Source organism: Prionailurus bengalensis, chromosome C1, assembly GCF_016509475.1.
Source record: "Prionailurus bengalensis isolate Pbe53 chromosome C1, Fcat_Pben_1.1_paternal_pri, whole genome shotgun sequence".
Taxonomy (NCBI): Eukaryota; Metazoa; Chordata; class Mammalia; order Carnivora; family Felidae; genus Prionailurus; species Prionailurus bengalensis.
The window spans coordinates 179,288,868-179,308,262 of record NC_057345.1 but is presented as its reverse complement, the minus strand read 5'-3'; the positions used below and the strand labels follow the sequence as shown (position 1 = coordinate 179,308,262).

General features: G+C 45.6%; 1 long non-coding RNA gene across 1 annotated transcript in view; it reads left to right on the top strand.

Annotated features, from left to right (window-relative positions):
* Positions 1-17,870, top strand: part of LOC122481584 — a 72,187-nt gene extending 54,317 nt beyond the window's left edge. The window contains exon 3 of the long non-coding RNA XR_006296893.1: positions 17,524-17,870. This is a non-coding gene — a long non-coding RNA (uncharacterized LOC122481584). The remainder of the gene's footprint in view (positions 1-17,523) is intronic.
* The last annotated feature ends 1,525 nt before the right edge of the window (positions 17,871-19,395 follow it).

The window sequence follows — 19,395 nt, the reverse complement described above, 5'->3', positions numbered from 1 at the left end:
GAATGAGGTATTGGATCGGGGCACCCGGGTAGCTCAGTCAGTTAAGTGTCCAACTCTTGACTTGGGCTCAGGTCATGCTCTCACGGCTGTGAGATCAAGCCCCACATCAGGCTCCGCGCTGGATGCGGAAACTGCCTGAGACTCCCTCCGCCTCCCCCTCAGCCCCTCCCCCCACTAGGGCAAGCACGTGCACGCTCTCTCTCTCCCTCTCTAAAAAACGTAATAAGGTATTGGAGAACCTTCACAACGAGGCACAAAGTTACCAGCAGTGGAGCTCAAACCCGATATTCTAGTATCCTTTTCTGCCCTTCTCCCATGCTCTTGTTGCGCCAAACTCTTTCCATTACCCGAAACACCATTTTATGTTTCCATTAAAAAACACTTACCGAGCATCTGTTACATCACAAGCCCTGAGCTACTGCCAAGAACACAACAAGGTGCAATACCTTTGTCAACTGCCCTTAATCCTGGTTCTACTGTATGGTTTTAATCTAGCCGCAACCTGCTTTAAAAAAAAGTTTTTATAATATAGTAGTAAAATGTGGATAACTGAATCTGTTCAATCTACTGAACTGGTTGGGCACCGTGTGATTCGATGCCTCAGTGCTCTTGCACATGCTGTCCTGGTTTCCTGAAGTCCCCTTTACCTAGACTTACCCTCCACTCCTGGTCTTTCACTTCCACCCCCTTCCCATCTACCCGGTAGACTCCTGCATGGAGGAGGACTCGGGCCACGGGTTGCAACCGAGAAGGAGGGCTGTACATGCTGACCATTTATTGAGCACTTATTACCCATCAGGTCCCTGTTAAGTGTCGTCCGTGCTTTTTCTCACTGAACCCTCCCAACAACCCTCTCAGGTTTTCACTGTGCCCTCATTTTACAAATGAGGACATTGGGGCCTAGAGAAGTGAAATGACTTTCCCAGCAGCTCAATGCCAACACTGACACTTCACACCAACCCTACACTGCTCCCCACTCACAGCAGGTGACAGATAAGTAGAACACAAAATCATATTTGTGCTATGAATGCAACCATACAAAACATGCCTAAGAAAGAAGACCGGTAAGGGGCACCTGGGCGGCTCAGTCCGTTAAGCATCCGACATGGGCTCAGTTCACGATCTTGTGGTCCGTGAGTTCGAGCCCCATGTTGGGCTCTGTGCTGACGGCTCAGAGGCCGGAGCCTGCTTCGGATCCTGGGTCTCCCTCTGTCTCTGCCCCTCCCCCGCTCATGCTCTGTCTCTCTGTCAAAAATAAATAAACATTAAACAATTAAAAAAAAAAAAGAAGACTGGTAAGAAATACCACAATGTTTGGGGTGGTGGTTGTGTCAAGGTGGTAGGGATATTGGGCACCTCACCCCCACCCCAACAGCTGAAATGTCAGCTGCTTGCCTTTCGAGACTGTCCCATTTCCCTGACCCCCAAGAAAGGCCGCCCACTCTGTTCCTGGGGCATATTTTCAGACAGCTCTATGGCACTACTTGCTATGTGATTTTCCTGTTTGCCTTGTTTCACCTGATAGATTGAGCTCCCCAAGGAAAACAGACTATGTGTTTTCATATCTTTCAACCTCCAATGCCTTGCAGAGTCCCTGGAATATAAAAATTTTTTTAAAAATGCCTAGTGGGTGTTTGATAAATGAATGAATGAACGGTCTCGGGTCTAGGCTTTATGAGCCCTAGGATATCTTTTGCAACTACTCAACTCCGGCTTGGTGATGCAAAGGCAGCCATAGAGCATACACAAATAAATAACCATGGGAGTGTTTCAATAACGCTTTCTTTATGGACAATAAAACTTGAACTTCATGTAATTTTCACATGTCAAGAGACATTATTATTCTTCGAGTTTTCCCCCCACCATGTATTGAAAACTGTAAAAACCCTTCTCGGGGTAGACTGGACAAAAACAGGAGGCGGCCAGATTCGCTCTGTGGACCATGATTTGCCAACCTCTGCTCGGACTCCTCCAGGTTACCCGTCATCGTTCTCAGCATGGGGACTGTCCCACGGTCCCACGTGTGGAGACGGTGGAGGAGAGGAGCTGTGGGGTGTGTGGGGTGCAGCTCACCACCCAGGCTGTGTAGCACACCAGCAACACAGCCGCGTGGTTCCACGGACACCAGAACTCAGGTCACTGCTGGAAACTCCCCACTCGACGGCGTATAGTGACCTGGTAAATCTCCCAGAAAGTCATGTTTTTCTACTCATCAACAGAGTTACTAGTTAGCCTCCTAGGGAGAAAAACTGAAAGGTTTGCGAATAGAGTCGCTATTTAAAATCGGGAGCAGCGGGCAGACCATGAGCAGTTACCCGGGAAATATGCAGACGTGTGCGTTCAGGAAGGCTGCAAGGCCCATCCGAGAGTCCGCATCCAAATGCGGCTTGTGCGCCAGATAGCTTTTGATCTGTTACAAATAAAGGAATTTGAAATTCCCAAACAAAGCAGAACTCCAGAGGATTGTGCCAAGGTAATGGGATTATAGCACTGAAAACAGGTCAATGGAAAGACACCTGCATTTTGAAGTGACACAAATAGCTCAGAAGTGTGGGGCTGCTGCTTCTCTTAACCTAGAAGTGTTTCTGGAGCTTGGTAGAAGGCCACTCCTTACGTAAAACTTATCTATCCTGTTAAAACAGGCTTTCCTTGCTGCTTGAGTATCTCTCAGGGAGGTCACTAGGGGGATTTGCCAGACTTCAAAGCAGGGAAAAGAAAAAGCTTTGCAATAACACAGTCTGGCATCTATATAAATATGTCAACTACCCCGTATCTCCAGTATTAATCTCAACACTCAGTGGGGTTCTGAAAAGTTGAAGAAAGTGAATGCTAACATTTTAGGAGAGTTTAATAAATGGTCGGCCAGCAACAGCTTGCGACGACCAGCTGTGTGGCGGGACGGGCCTTCTGACTTCTTCGTTCTTCCGTGTATTCATTTGTAACATGAGCTGTATCAGACCGCGAGGCTCTTTTCTGCTCTGTGATTTCAGGATTATAATATATATTCCTATACTTGTGGAACCTGAGTTTCACTAGAACTTACCAACATTTGGGTAGAAAAGGCACACAACCCTCTCTATGTGGTATTGTGGCCAACAACCCTTAGCCTGGCATTGAGCGAGAGGACAATCACACAAATTCCAATGGTGAGATAGTCTACAAAACCACTGGTCTTCCACTGCTTGGAAGACAAAATTTTACATTTTAAAAAATAAGTCACAAGGACTATTCCAGATTAAAAGAGACCAAAGAGACATGGTAAGATACAACTATTGGGACATGTGAAGTAATGTGACTAGAGACCATACATTAGTTAAGATATATACAGTACATAATACAATTGTGTGTATATATGTATATATGTATATATATATACATATATATACACACAATTGTATTATGTACTGTATATATCTGTATATGTATATATATATATTACATAGTACATAATATACTGTATATATATGTATATGCTGTATATACTGTATATATATGTATATATGTATATACTGTATATATACTGTATATGTATATATATATATTACATAGTACATAATAATGATATTGTGGTTGTATAAGAGAATGTCCTTGTTAGAAAATACAAGCTGAAATATTCAGGGGTAAACTGTCATGGGGTCTATAACCTACTTTCAAATGGTTCAGGAAAAAAGTGTGTGAGTGTGTGTGTGCGTGTGTGTGTGTATGTGTGTGTGTGTGTAGAGAGAGACAGACAGACAGACAGAGAGACAGAGACAGAGAAGATACAGCAAATGTGGCAAGAGGCCAGCAACTTGTGTGTCTGGAGGAAGGGAATAAAAGCTTTTGTTGTACTATTCTGTCCACTTTTCTAGGGGGCTGAAATTTTCCAAAACTGAAAGTTGGGGGGAAAAACATGAATGAGTCAGACTTCCTATCACTGCAGGTGCCCTGCAGGTGTTCTTCTCTTTAGAAGAACCAAGGAAAGAGGAGCCCGGGGCTGAGGAAAAGTAGGGTTTTCTTTGTTGGACGTTGAGGACTTGGACATATATAAACCACATAAAGGGGAAAATGAGATACTGGAGGCTGGGCTAGACAGATAAGAAAGTCAGACAAAGATGCTCCTAGGTCCCACTATTCTTAGAGAAGGGACTAGAAAGAGGGCTCCCTCTTAACAGTGGAAGACAAGTCACATTTCCAGAGCTGACCAGAACAATTACCCACGGGGCAAAGGACTTGTCCCAAATGTATAGGGAAAATCTGGACAAATCTGATCAGGAAAGCCCAGAAGGGTCATTGTGGCGCATTTGATGCACCATTAGATTTGTCTTGAGATGACCGAGTTACTGAGAGAGGGGATTTCTGGGAACACAGGTGGGCAGGATGCTGAGAGAAAACAAAAGGACAGGATAGAAATAAGTAGAGTCCAGACCTGCTTAATTGGTAGCCCAATGGGGATCCCAACCAGATGGCATTTCCAGCTCAGGCCAGTGAGACAGGATTGAGTGGAGCAACAGATGCTTCCAGCAGACACAATGGTCCTTGGTTTTATGTCTGTCACCATCAGAGCTTCCCAAGATGAACCACAGAGGAGTATGTTAGATGCAAAGTCTGAATATAAAAACATGGGAGCCGTGATTCTCACATGTTAGTGAACTTCGGGATCACCAGGAGGACTTGTTCAAACCCGGATGGCGGTGTCCCACCCAAGAGTTTCAGATTCACTAGGTGTGGGGGGGAGGGAGGGCAGGGGGGATTTGCATACTCACCAAATGCCCAAGTGATGCTGACGCATCTGGTCCTGGGCCCACACTGTGAGAACTACTGACATAGCAGAAAGGAAACGAAAGAAAAGTCTTATCCAGAAAGCTGTGGAGCCCTGAACAACACGGTGAAAGGACCAAGTTAGCAGCCTTTTCTTAAGCTGCCTTAAAAACAGATTAAAATATTAAAAGCTTGGCTGAGTCTCCAAAAAAGTCACAGGGAAACAATGGAGGATATTGCCTTGCTGCAGAAAGAGAAAGAACCATGACTGGAGGGGTGGAACTGAAGGGTGAGGAGGGTGGGGAGGGGAGCAGCCAGCTGACGTGCTCCTTCCTTCTCAGCAAGCCCCTAGAGCCACGGGCTCCGGTTCAGGAATCTGCTGAGGGCAGCTCTCCAACACAAACCAGCAGGGAAAGAGGATTCATGGCCTGAGCTATGCTTGCCTCCCTCAGCCAAGGAGGCCAACCCCCTGAGGCCACACGGCCTGTTTCCTAAGGCCTTTCCTGACTCCTGTGCCAGGTAAAAACCAGCTCAGCGGCAGGTGAGTAAACTCAAACCTCCCTGGCTTCTCACACCATTTTTATTATAATAAGAACAAGCATTTATTACACGTTTGCTAAGTGCAGAACCCTCATCATGGCCCCATGAACTACGCGATTACACGTCTATTACAGATGAGATATCTGACCCTTGGACAGGTTGACCATCTTGCCCAAGGTCCCACAGCAAGTAAGAATTGAGATAATCAGTGCTTCCTTGCTTCTCCTCCTGGAGAGAGGAAGTTCCACCGAAGAGACAGAAGGTGTGGGGGCATGAGCCAGAAGAAAGGAGAAGAAATGAGGAATGGGGGAAAAAAAAACAACAGATGCCCACCGCAAAAGGAAAGCTTCGACATTCAAGAACACCTAGCTGCTCCTTCTGGAATCATTGTGTGAGAAAATCTTACATCCATGAACTGACCTATTTTCATCTTGGTCTTCTGCATTAGAAATCCCTCACAATGTAAAGCAAATAATGCAGAATGCCAGAATCTCATACTCTTAAACCAGCGAGAGTGTGTCTTCAGTTCAGGCCTGTTTTCTGTACTCAGTGCCGACAGCTGGACTATCACCAGCTGGTGACACCGTGAAGGGAAGACCAGGGAGCATCTGGAAGATACTGAGGGGCTGAGAGGTGTGGCTTAGTTGGGGAGGGAGGCAGGCATCACAAACATGAAAACAAGCCTGCAGCACTGACTTAGAGAGCTTTGATCTGTTTGTGAAGCTGGTAAAAACGGCTCCACAGGAACCAAAGCCAAATCCAATATTGTAAAGAGACATTTACTGGAGAGCAACTTCCCTCCTAGTTACATATTTGCATGTGGTGTAAAACTGCTAAACATCTGAAGAAAGGAAATGCTGGGAATCTTACGACTTAACTAGAAGCCACACTAATGCCTTCAGCCAAGATGAAGACAGAAACAATGCCTGTAGCCTCTACACCGTCACCCAGGGTTGCCATGGGGAGAACTTGCTTATTTTTTCTTCTCTAGACCCTTGATCATCATGAGCAAAACCAGAAACATATGTCTACGGCAATTCTGGAAGGAAAATTCACTTCTCTCGTGCTGTTTCTGATAATAAAAAAATCAAGCAGAAATGAATTCCAGCTTTTTTACAATTCAATGATAACACTTAATCTTGAATTCTTACCTTCTAAATTATTGGTTGCATCTCAGGGGGCTTAGTTTTGGGGCAAATAATGGCAAAGGGGTGAATGACTGAAAAGAGCTAAGTATCGATTGAGCTAACAAACTACTAAGGGCTTCTAAGCATTTAGGAGGGGATCTTTTAATTCTCATGGTACTTGTCAAAAAATAAATAAATAGCATGAAAAGATGTTTCATCTGTCATGCTGAGTTTCAGGGATATCATGTGATCTCAAGAGAACCAGGAAGAAACTCCTGGCCGCTAGAGTTCAATGAAAAGCGATAGGTAATCAGATCCAAATGGGGAAACGGAAATTTGATATTTTCTGTTCTATTTCAGTACCGTCTGCTATATTTAGTTTCATGTTTGGAATCCATGTGATGAATCTATATAGTTTTGTTCTCAGTAATTTCTCTTTAGTCTATCAGTGGATCACATGCCGTGACAGTTGGAAGCAAGTGGTAAGCTCCAAATTGTTGCAGAAATGGCATCCAGCCTACCAGGGAAGCAGGCAGAAGGAGAGGGTCATACAGAGGAGGCCCTAGGCACGCCTGGGTGGCTCAGCTGGTTAAACACCCTACTCTTGATTTCCACTCAGGTCATGATCTCACGGTTCATGAGTTCCAGCCCCACATTAGGCTCTGCACGGTCAGCACAGAGCCTGCTTGGGATTCTCTCTCTCTCCCTCTCTCTCTGCCCCTCCCCCTCTTGTGCTCACTCTTTCTCTCGAAGTAAGTAAATAAACACTTAAAAAGAAAGCAGAGGACCTGAAATCATATTAAGAAGGAGCACAATCCATTAGAGACTGGTGCTTTTTTTAAATACTCTGTTTAATGTTGCAGGACAAAGGCAGGCAGACTGAGCTGCACATGGTTCTTTTTGTTGTTGTTTTCAACATTTATTTATTTTTGAGAGACTAAGTTTGAGCGGGGAAGAGACAGAGAGAGAGAGAGGGAGAGACAGAATCCCGAGCAGACTCCAAGTTCTGAGCCATCAGCACAGAATCTGACGCGGGGCTCAAACTCACAAACCGCGAGATCATGACCTGAGCCGAAGTCTATGCTCAACCGCCTGAGTCACCCAGGTGCCCCCAGCTGCCTATGGTTCTTAAAGCCATTAGTTAACTCACCACGTTCAAACCTTCTCATTCGGTGAAATGGGTAATTTAGAGATCGCTGCTGGAATTCGCATAGGAATTCCAGAGGGGAGGGAACTCCTATTCCCCAGGAAAGCCAGGCCCCCACGGCTCCCAAGAAGCCGCAGATATGGTGCAGGATGCATGAGCTGGGGAGAAGGAAATGAGCACTCCAGCAAGGCATTGCAGGCTTTCGTGAGCAGCCCGTCTTGTAATGTCTACGTGGCCATGTGAGCCAGCGGCCTGTCAGTGAGAAGGGAGGATAACTTAAGTGAGGTGATATTAGGAAGCCTACTGGACAGCAGAGTCACACTTGTTTACTGGTCAGCATTATGGATAAAAAAGGCAGATAGTTTTCATCACAGTCTCCCTCCTGAATTAAACAAGGTTGTCCTCTACCCCAGCATCTAGGCAATGCAAACACATCCTTTTGCTTTATAGGCAAAATGATGCAGTTTGGTGTAACTACTCTTGCCCCTGATGGGCGAGGAGGTGAACCCCTCTTTACACAGAAAGGACATCCCAGTGCTGAAGGCCACCCTTGAGTTCAGAGCCTCTATCTGGGCTCATGTCTCACGAGGTCAACTTAAAACACGGCTTCTGCCCGGGCTCCTTGCTGCCACGTCTTTTTCGTTTGTTATTCAGCCCTGAGGTGGATATCATGTGTTCTGCTTTTCAGGCCCACGTAGATCTGTGCTGAGCAGCCCTTCGCACACGGGAGGGTTCATTGTGTATCAGGAACATAGCACTGGTGAACCTGTTGGTTCAAGCCCAACTTGCAAATCTCCTCAAGAGACTAGAGCTGACATCATCGACAGGTCTGAGTCTTGTATTTGTCTACTTCACGGGATGCTTTAGTCTCTATTAACTCTCCCTTTGGTCTTTATGCCACATTACCTTTGGGGGTTTCAAAGTACTGGCATAATTAATATTCAGTACCTGAGAAACTAATATGTGTTTAATCATGTTTATGGAGCATCTATAATGTACCAGGTAGAAACATGGACCTTACATACAAGGAATCCATAGCAGGGAAATCATGACAAAAAATACCGTAGCGTTTAAGTGTCATAGTAGAGAACGGGAGACATGGACTCTGTGTGGCATTGGTCCAGGTCTTTGTGATAAGGCGGATATAAGAATACCTCATCTCTTAGGTTTATTGAGAGCATAAACGCAGGTTGCATACGTAGAACCTGGCATCGAACTAGCATGTATTTAATAGGATATTGTGTTTGTCTCATTACTTCCACCACCTCTCCCACCCCCATCCCCCTGGCAGAATTATGAGTGCTTGTCGCATACCCAGATGGGATTAAATCCTCCAGATCCCCGAAAGAATTGTCTGGTCTTCCCACCCTGGGTGCCGGAATGGGTAGTACCACTGTCAACAGGAGTCCACTTGGATGTAAGCATTTGATTCGAGGAGGTACCATGAAATACAAATTATTGAACCCACAGCGTGTTCAGATAGCTAATGTACAACCAAATGCACCTACTACAAACAGCACAGCATAGAGTACTGTTATTGCATCCAGTTTCATTTTCCTTTCACCAAAAATAGCATGACTAAGGAAACTGTCCCTACTCTGATCTGGCCCAGGCTTCCTTGTTCTTTTATCACCAGGGTCCACAGATCCTCTGCTGTGTACCTGCCTCTGCTGCTTTAAACCCTGGCCAGAGGGCCCTGCCTTGGAGTTGGCAGTTGAGAAAAGCCCACCTTGCCTTCCCCATGGGACACATCTGGAGCCCACGCCCCCTTCTAGGTCACCCTGTGAGTACCCAGCTCCCTGGAATTCTCTGTTCAGTTAGCCCTGAGCCCACTCCAAGATGCACATGCATCTTCCCTGGGCTGTCCTCTCAAAGGTGGGAAATTGCTCATGGTACGTGCAGCCCTAATGCCAGCGGGGTGGTCAAGGTCAAGGGGTGGCTATCGGCAGGAGGTCTGGCTGGAGCTTAGATGCACAAGCCGGCCACGTGTGTACAGGAGGGCCCTTGCCGTGTGAGATAGAGCCTGGCCGATCAGAAAAGAGGGTAGGTGATAGGCCTGAAGAACATGAAGAGTCTAGATTTGCTCCTGACCTTCCCCGTCTTTAGGAAATTGCGTTTGTCAAGGTAGGGAGAAGTAGGGAGCTACAACATATTTTCCTTATGAATTCATAAACCCTGATTAATAACTTTTAAATATGCAGACATATCGCGTATGGGTCTCTTGTACTCTTGCCCTGGACCTACCAATGTTAAGAGCAAGTCTGCTGTTCGGGCCCCTTACCAGTGTGTACCTCGTGATCCTTTCCTTATCTCAGAACTCTCTTTACTAACTGCAGACTATTCTCTGTGTCTGCAGCTGCTCACAGTTCAGAGTTTATATATAGTCTTTACCAACTGCTTTCGCTTTCCTCTAATAAACATCTGCTGTTATCACTTAGTGTGGCTTTTTATATCTTCAGGGGTGTAGAGCTTAGATTTTAGTCTCTTTCTCGGTCCTTCTCATTTCCTACTCAGTCTTTTTAGTGGGAAATGCAGCTTCCAAATTGAGTCTGAGTCTCCAGAGTCATGGAAGCATGTTCTGGGTATGACTATCAAATGTCCCTGCTGGCTGAGACAGGCTGGGCTTTAAAGTTAAATCGCTTCACATCTGTCTCAGGCCTTCAACACCCCCCCTCCCCCCACCACACACACACAGTGCTGTGAGATGGCAGAGGGGGCCTTGTCCACCTGTGCTTAGGGTGGAGAATATAAGCTGAGAATTACAGGAATTTCTGTCTATGGTAGGGAATGTTAAGATTATACCCCAAATTTATGACGTACTATGTAAATTACCAGCACAAAAGCAAAACAAAAGTCCGGGCACGTATTTGCAGTAGGGAACCCCCACCTCTAGCCAGAGATTGCAATCCATGGTACAGAGTTGGAAGCCCTGAGTGCTGATTCCTACACGGCAGACAGAGTGGGGGTACACTAATCAATAAAGCTCTGAAAAATGAGAGAAGATTTGGTCCTGGAAGCATTCCTAGGCCTATGCCATACTTGCGGTGATAAAAATGATTCGCTAAGAGATGAAGTTAGAAGACAATTGCGGAGCGAGGGCTATCGTGGCATTCGCAAGTGCCGCAGCCCCCAGAAAGATGATAGTGGTTTCCAAATTTGTATGCAAATTTTTTCTTCTGTGCAAGTGTCTAAAAGCAAAATTGGTCCATTGAGTTAATCACTAAACAGGGCACTTCAGTGTGCTCCAGTTCTGACATCTAATCAGCAACACAGCTGCATTTAAATACTGAAGACTTAAAGGATTTTGGGTTCTGAAGCAAGGGATTTTCTAGATAATCTTGCCTATAAGGTCCTTGACTTGTGCAGTCAAATGCTGCCGACTGTGATCTGCAGGAAGTATATCTGTTTTTCTCCTGTGTATACGGTTGGGAATCTTTCATTGTAATTAGCATTTGCTACTGAAAAGCTCGTTTCTCAATTTTGCTGTGCACTTGGTAGAAACCAAATCTGCAAGGACTCAGCACGCAGTACCCGCGCCCACCCCCCCCCACCACCCTCCGCAGCTGACCCCGGCCCTAAGCAAAGCACCGTGTGGCACGAGGCATGGTGGCCCTCAAACCAAGTCAGGAGGTTCTGCTCAAACACTCCCAAGGCTAGAGCTCAGACCAAGATTTTGCTTTTTCTGTGATCTCTCTCTTCTCTGAATAGCAAGAATGTAACAGAGCAGAAACCAAAACTTAAAATGATGCTAAAATAAAAATGCTTCTAGGCTACTGCAGTGGAGATTATGCAAAAAAAAAAAAAAAAATCATTAGGATATGCCATCAGCTTCCATTAAATAAGCCTAAAATAAAGAGCCGGGAGATAAAAAATTAAAAAACCATTTTTTAAAAGAAGAAAAGGGGGAAAAAAAGGAAATGGCACACTGAGACCTTGCTTTTGGTGCCCCCTGCCAAAGCACTGGTAATTATGCTTGTTGGAATATTTAGCATAATTAGTCTTCAGCTGCCCATTTCAGTTTTGCTCAAGATATAAATGTCAAGTCAAAGCTATTAAAAACCACGTTCTTGAGAAACATAGTCGGAAGGAGAATTGCCCAGGTAGCAAACGCACTGCCGGAAATCACAAATGTCACTGAGTATTTGCATTGTTCTGCTGGCTAGATGCACTAATTACTATAATTCTTTTATAGCATATAAACTCTGAACTGCCTGATAGCCACATAAAATTAATTTTTATGTTAATTAGCCTCTCGTTCAAGTGAAAGCTAACCAAAGCCACACACTCTGCCCTGCCGGTCCGCTGTACGCGTTCTCCCCTCTCAGAAAATTGGCCTGTGTGCCTTCGGTCAGTGTTTCCTATGAAGTGGCGCGGCTCCTCTTGGCCCCGAGCTACCGTAAACCAGGCATATGATTTACTGTCCATCATCTCAGACAAAAATAGATCTTTTTTTCCACAGGCAGCATAGTATCACTGGCTAGAGTCAACAGAAAACACAGTCTGGTGTCACCAGCTGAGCAGAAGGCCCTCGTGCTGTTTTGCATTTATCACGGGCACTTCCTTCAGGGAAGATGAGACATTCCCACGGGTGACAGAGAAGCGCATTTCTGCCCCTTCGGAGAAGAGGCTGTGGTCGCCTCAGCAGCTTCCCGAGGGACTTGTATCTGAGCCCGGAGCTGGGGATGGAGACCAGAGCTCCATGAAGTGAGCAGCCTGGGGAAAGGACCCCCATCGCAGGCAGTGACAGGAAGACGCTCTCCAGGAGCAGGATGTGCACCAGGGGCAGAGCCCTGGAATTCATAGACTCACGAGACTTGAAAGACCTTTCCCCTCCTTGTTTTACAGGTGAGGAAAGGAGATAAAGGAGGGCATGAGACTTCCAAGATCACCCACTGAGCTGATGGCAAAGTTGATGTGCTGCAGGCATAGGACTTTTTTTTTTTTTTTTTTTATCACATCCCAGTGCACCAAAGAAGAGGGGATAAAGTCTGCTCTGGCCAGGCTGACAATCAAGTAAACATGCCTATTGTTTTTTGTTCTTTTTTTTTTTTTTTTACGAGTAATGTTTTGAGGGGCCCCTGGGTGGCTCAGTCGGTTAAGCATCTGACTTTGGCTCAGGTCATGATCTCCAGGTTCGTGAGTTCGAGCCCCACATCGGGTGAGCCCTGCTTCTCTCTCTCTCTCTCTCTCTCTCTCTCTCAAAAAAAAAAAAAAAAAGAGTAATATTTTAAAAAATATTTGGGGAATAGGGTGCAAATGTGAGCATGAAGACACATGGCTCTGTAAGTGGGGGAGAGGACATGAGGCTAGGCAGGCCAGATGAGAAATCTGGCACATTTTTCAAACAGCGCTCAACTCTTTGATTGTCTAATAATTTCTCCCAGTTCTTTGCAAGATTAAGTTCCACAAGCCTTGCTTAACACGCAGAAATCTGCCCATCTTCAGGCTCAGAACACAGAAGACGTGTGTTTTCTAGAATTGCCAAGGCGCGCTGCCCAAGCTCTGTAAGTGGGGCCCAGGGTCCTAGTCTGGTCACAAACCAATTAAGTTAAGTGCTACTGAAATTGCTTTTTATCATGTAGATAAGAAGCAGTTCACACGTGAGATGCAAGCCTTGACACATAAAAGCTTATTCATAAGCCTGGGCCTAGTGACTTAATAGTCACGCTAAGACCCATATAACATATTTGTGAGATGGAAATGAGCTGTCAAACAACGAGAGGGCTCTGGGGATCACAGATATTAGAAGTGTGTAACAGCTCCTCTGTCTCCGTAAAATTGCCGACAATCACCAGTGGCAGCTCTCTGATAATCCCGCTGACGGCCATGTCTGCTGACATCAGAGGAACTGAGGCCAGTCTGAATGGCTGGGCTGGTGGAAGAGTGCTGGGTGGCATCCCATGGCGAGGTCCAGCCTTACCAGATTGCCTCCAGGCAGGAGCGCCCAGCTGACCGTTGCTTATTTCCGTCTAAACATCTCCATTTCCTTTGAGGAACCGCTCTCCACAACCCGCGCCCATGCAGGGAGCAATTCTGGTGGGTTCCTTCCGTGTAGCAGGGGCCCATGGTTCCCCTGACCATACAGATGGGTCATCATTCCTTCCTCCAACAAGTATGCACTGAATGCATCTTGGCACTGGGGCTTCCGCGGTGAGCGAGGCACCAAGCTCTCTGCCTACGTGGAGCTCATACTCTGCTGGAACGGGCAGGCACTGAGCCCCCACACCAACGAGTAAACCATATCATTTCTCTTTTTAAAAATAATGTTCATTTATTTTTGAGCAAGAGAGAGCGGGTGGGGTAGAGAGAGAGAGGGCAGAGGGTCTGAAGCAGGCTCTGCGCTGACCGCACAGAGCCCGATGAGGGGCTCGAACTCAGAACCGTGAGATCGTGACCTGAGCCGAAGTCGGAGCCTTAAACGACCAAGTCACCCAGGCGCCCCGTAAATAATATCATTTCTACAGTGAGGAGTGTCAGGAAGAATATAAAGCAGGGTGGCAAATGGAGACTGCCTAGTGGACTCAAAAGAAGTGTCAATGGAGCAGAGACCTGAATCGTGTGAAAGAACCAGGTGTGGGACTACCTGGGAGAGAACACGTGACCTGTGACGAGCCCCAGCCAAACATTTCCCCAGTCACGGCGACTGGTCCAGAATGGGCTATGTGATGCACCTCAGGCCAATCAGGAATGTTTTCTGTGAGGCCAAAGAGAGGCTCTTTGCCTTTTGAGTTTCAGAGCGGTTGCCAAAACTCCCCTTCTCTGTACAATGGGAAAAGGTCATCCACGGTCAGAGAGAACGAAGCCAAGAAAGGCGAGTCCTGGCTGCCGTCACCCCTGAAGCCAGACCCACCCTGTACCCCTCAGATCGTCCTTCCAGTAAGGACTTTCTTTTCCATCTGTGAGAAATGTGCTTAGCTGTGGCTACTGTGTACAGACTCCTGCCACCAGCTCTCCTAGGGGCCACCCAGCCTTCAGACTGAGGTCACACTTTTCTCCGATGGCCCTAGTCAATGACGAACAAGGCGGTGATAGCCACGGCCACATTCTCCCTGAGCGTCCCAAGGCACAAGGACCTAGCCCAGAAGTCCCCAAGCTTTCTCACTTCGTGGCATCCTTAATGTCTCAGTAATTTTTTGGTGGCCCTCCGTAAGCCAAAAGAGATTACCTTCCAGTTCCTTTTATTAAACAGTTAGGTCCAAACAAGGTGACAGACGTAGTTTGTGGAACGTCTGCCAAACGTGTCACCGTGTTTCCCAGGAAATTTTAAAATACCCTGCCGTGCGGTGGAGAATCTGAGTGCGCAGTTCAGAGCTGCAGGCGTAACTATTGCTATCCAATGCAGGCTTGTCCAAGGCAGTCGGTGCTCCAGAACTCCTGGAGGGGCCAGCAGATACTTTGTCAGAACCACTCTGGGGACCGCACGCTTCCCCGGTGTCCAAGCTGTCTTCCTCCCTTTTCCTTTCTTTTTTTTTTTTTTTTTAATTTTTTTTTTAACGTTTTTATTTATTTTTGGGACAGAGGGAGACAGAGCATGAACGGTGGAGGGGCAGAGAGAGAGGGAGACACAGAATCGGAAACAGGCTCCAGGCTCCGAGCCATCAGCCCAGAGCCCGACGCGGGGCTCGAACTCACGGACCGCGAGATCGTGACCTGGCTGAAGTCGGACGCTTAACCGACTGCGCCACCCAGGCGCCCCCTCCCTTTTCCTTTCACAGATGTTACTACCCAGTAAAATCTTTGCATCTCTAACTCCATCCCCGCATCTCTTTCTGGGAGAGACCGACCTGCAACATATCTCTTGACTACCTGGGACAATGTAAGGGAACCTCATGAAATCCATCCCTGAGGTCACATTTAATGAGCATATTCCAAAAACGTAGAACTGATAAACTTACCAGATCAGATTCCCTTTCAGTGTCAACCCATTATGGCTGTTCTATTCATCTTTGCGTTAGCAGCCCCCAGCATGCTATTGGTCACAGAGAAAGTACTCAATAATTGTTGATCGTATATTTGATGAATGAATAAATCATGTATAAAAATATACACAACATCTGTCAGCGTTTTAATCAAAGTCTTGAATAAAAGACAGCCACAATGTGTTCCACGGTTTTCTTCTGGAATTCACTTGAATCTTCAAAAAGTTCTACCTATCGGGGCGCCTGGGTGGCACAGTCGGTTAAGCGTCCGACTTCAGCCAGGTCACGATCTCGCGGTCCGTGAGTTCGAGCCCCGCGTCGGGCTCTGGGCTGATGGCTCGGAGCCTGGAGCCTGTTTCCGATTCTGTGTCTCCCTCTCTCTCTGCCCCTCCCCCGTTCATGCTCTGTCTCTCTCTGTCCTAAAAATAAATAAACGTTGAAAAAAAAAAAGAACTCTGAAAAAAAAAAAAGTTCTACCTATCACTTACGTATTCCTCTCCCAAACTATATTATAAATTAGTGGCGAGATTTCTGGCAGAAAATAAGTATTTGGGGAGAAGCTATTTCCCTACCAGGTGAATGCATCATTGACACTGAATGCAGTTGATTTCATCTGTAAGATTAATAAGTAGATTGGATTTTCTTAATGTGTGAGAAACCCAAGTGAATTTCAAAACCCAATCATTAGTGAACGAAACCAAGCTTGAAAACACAACTAGACAAGAAGTTATGTCTGTGCTCTGTAGTATCCGTCCCTAGGCATTTTATTGCCATATTTAATACACATTACAATAAAGACTTAAAAAGTCTAAGACAAAGAACACCTAATGAAGGTAAGCCCAACTCAGAACAGGGTTTCCAAAGAGAGAGGTGTTTAATTCCATTTACTGGAGACCTAAATCTACAATAAAGCTCTTGAAACATTTCCCCAAATGTGCTGCATCGTATAAACTTGGATTTCTCTCAACCAGATGAGAAATGAGGAGGCGAACCTTTTGATGTGGGTTTCCATACCTACCTTCCTGGCACTCCCCTTTATCATCTAGAAGCACCATGCATCCTCTAATGGAGAGAGTCCTTGTCATAAGTCAGCCCAGACTGCACTTCCATTAGTGCTAAATGCTCTTTTAAAGTGAAAAGAAATACAGGAGACTCAGCCCTATATTTCCCCTCTCTGCAGAGCCTTCCCGGAAGGCAGCAGGGGGGAGCTACCCGGACCATCATGGCCTTATTTACCGCTCCAGTCATTTTTCACACTCTTCCAGAAGCAACTCTGCTTTCCAGCTCAGGTGTATCAGCAGATGCCCTGGGATTTTGCACCTGCTGTGACGGAAGACACAAGCACAAGTTAATTAAGTCTATTGTTCAAACAATTTATTTCTCACTGAGGTTGACTCACTTGCAACTACTTCAGCCCAATTTTATTTCCAGAGGCAGACTGCCACCTTCACTCTGGTGTGAGGACCGCCTTCTTTAGAAATTCATTTTATTTCAGAGACTTCCAGGTCACTGGCGGAGTAACGCTTGAAAAAAAAAAATCTATTGCTAATGGATGACAAGCTGTTTAAAAAAAAAAAAAAGGATGTGGTACTGGTATTTTTTTTTCAACGCCGTAAAATTTTTCAGAGTAACATCACGAAGGGGAAACTGGAATAAGTCGAACGTTGAAGATTTAGTACTGTGCAGCACTCTTACTCAAAGTCAAGACTGAAAACTGCTTTTGAAAGGCTTTCATAGTCTCCCTGGCAGAATGAAGCGTGGAAAATGAATGGAAGGTTTAGTCCAAGGAGAAAAATGTAGGCAAGAGACATGGGGGCTGGGGCAGAGGGTGGGGGGTTAAAGCTTGTTGCTTTGTTTTTATACAACCGGATCAAAGGACATCACCCACATTGATTGCTTCTATTTGTACTTTGTATCCTTATTGTGCTTCCATTCATCCTCTCTACCTGATGTTCTGGATACTCTTTTTGTCCTCATTCCTCTCTTGTCACATGCTGAATCATTTCTTCCCCGGGATCACCTGTCCCCACCCCACTCTCTCTCTCATTAGATCCCGTGTGCAGTGCAGCCGACATGGCTGGCCGCCACCCATTGTCTTCCGAAGGGTAGAGATGTTCCTGGGAAGGAGCTACCTGGCCAGAGACTACAATTCCCAGCCCCCCTTGCAGCAAGTTGAAGCCAAGTGGCTGAGTTCTTCCAAATGGGCCATGAGAAGAGGGATGCACTCTACTTCCAGATGTGGTGCATTACACCTTCTGCACTCTCATCTTCCACCTCAGTTGGCTGGGTGTTGATGCCCTGGGCCCCTCAATGACTCCTGCCTTTATCCTCCTTTCTCCCACCATTGGCCTCTCTGTAAGCAAGAAATAAAAGTATTTTGTGTGGTGCCATTGTGAACGTGGGGATTAGTAGCTAGTCTTAACTAATGCATGAGAACGATCAAAATAACCAAAGCCTAGTACTATAATTGTTCCAGCCACAAATATTTATTGAGCCATTGCTACATACCAAGCTCTGTGCTAAATCTGGGGGCTAGAAGATAAAGAACACAGATATAATCCAATCCTCACAGAGCTTACACGGAAGCGCCTTAATTTTCAAATCATCTTGTCTTCCTAATAGCATTTGTGCCATTGAACTTGACCTGAAAACTCTGAATCAGGAGAGCCATTTAGCCTGTTGTACACATACAGAAACTACAACCCAGACAGGACGTGGCACGAATAAGACAAATCCAGATCTCCCTAATACAGCGTCCTGCACAACATGGCCTGTGGAGTCACCCACCAAGCAAAGTAGAACTGGCTTCTCCATGAGTCCTACCAAGTCAAGAACAGAACGAATGTTCCCAGCCACTATCACACCTCAGCTGCTCGTTCAGTGCCTACACCGTGGGTCCGAAGCAAAAAAAATCAGTGGATGAATGGAGGTCGTTTTTTTAAGACACAAGACTCCAGGGTTTCCTCCTTTGCCATCTCTTTATAAAACTTGAAAAAAAAATGCATTTTAGGAATCATCTGCATTTAGTCATTTGTTTTTGCGACTTAAAAAATGGCCTCTAAAAAGAAAGGAAGCATAACTAACTCAGACAAGGGTGAATTCAGATTTGTGACACTTGAAACTTAACTATTTTGGAGACTCTTTTTAAGGAAAAGAGCTGTGGTGCCTAGATAGCTTAGTCGGTTAAGTGTCAGACTTTGGCTCAGGTCATGTTCTCATAGTTTATGAGTTCGAGCCCCACACTGACAGCACAGAGCCTGCTTGAGATTCTCTCTCTCTGCCTTGCTTCCCCACTTGCTCTTTTTCTCAAAATAAGTAAGCTTTTGTTAAAAATAAGGAAAACATAAAATTACAAAGCAAATTTGGCAAAGGGCTTCAGTAGGGTTCTGGCAAATGAAAGACTGTCAAACTTTAGCTTCATTGGTTTTATGGCAAATCCACACATAAGCCAATGTTGCTGGGTTTTTTAAATCAAGTGAATAATTGAAAGGAGGATTGAGAGTTTTCTAGATATAATTCCACTTTGATACCTAGTTCAGTTAATTATTAATTGGTTGTCTATAACCAGATTGAGCAACAATCCATCAAAACTGTATTTTTGAGTTCCTATTTTCTGAACCATGTATCATGTTGCTTCTGTTTTGAATATCCATTTGTACCTACTTATGTAAGGACAACTTGGTTTTTTAAGTGAGACCAGAAATATGGATACTGGAACACAAAGTAATAATGGTGGGAGTCTTGTCACACACTTAGGAAACTTATTTTAGTCCTAGTTAAAAAAAAAAGTGATATTCCTCTCACTGATGCTGAGACCTATGGAAAAACCACCCATCCCACTGTGTATGTAAATCAGTCAAGCCCAGTAATTAGAAAATATGCTAATTTGGTCCCTGATGTTTACCCCACCCCCCCACACCAA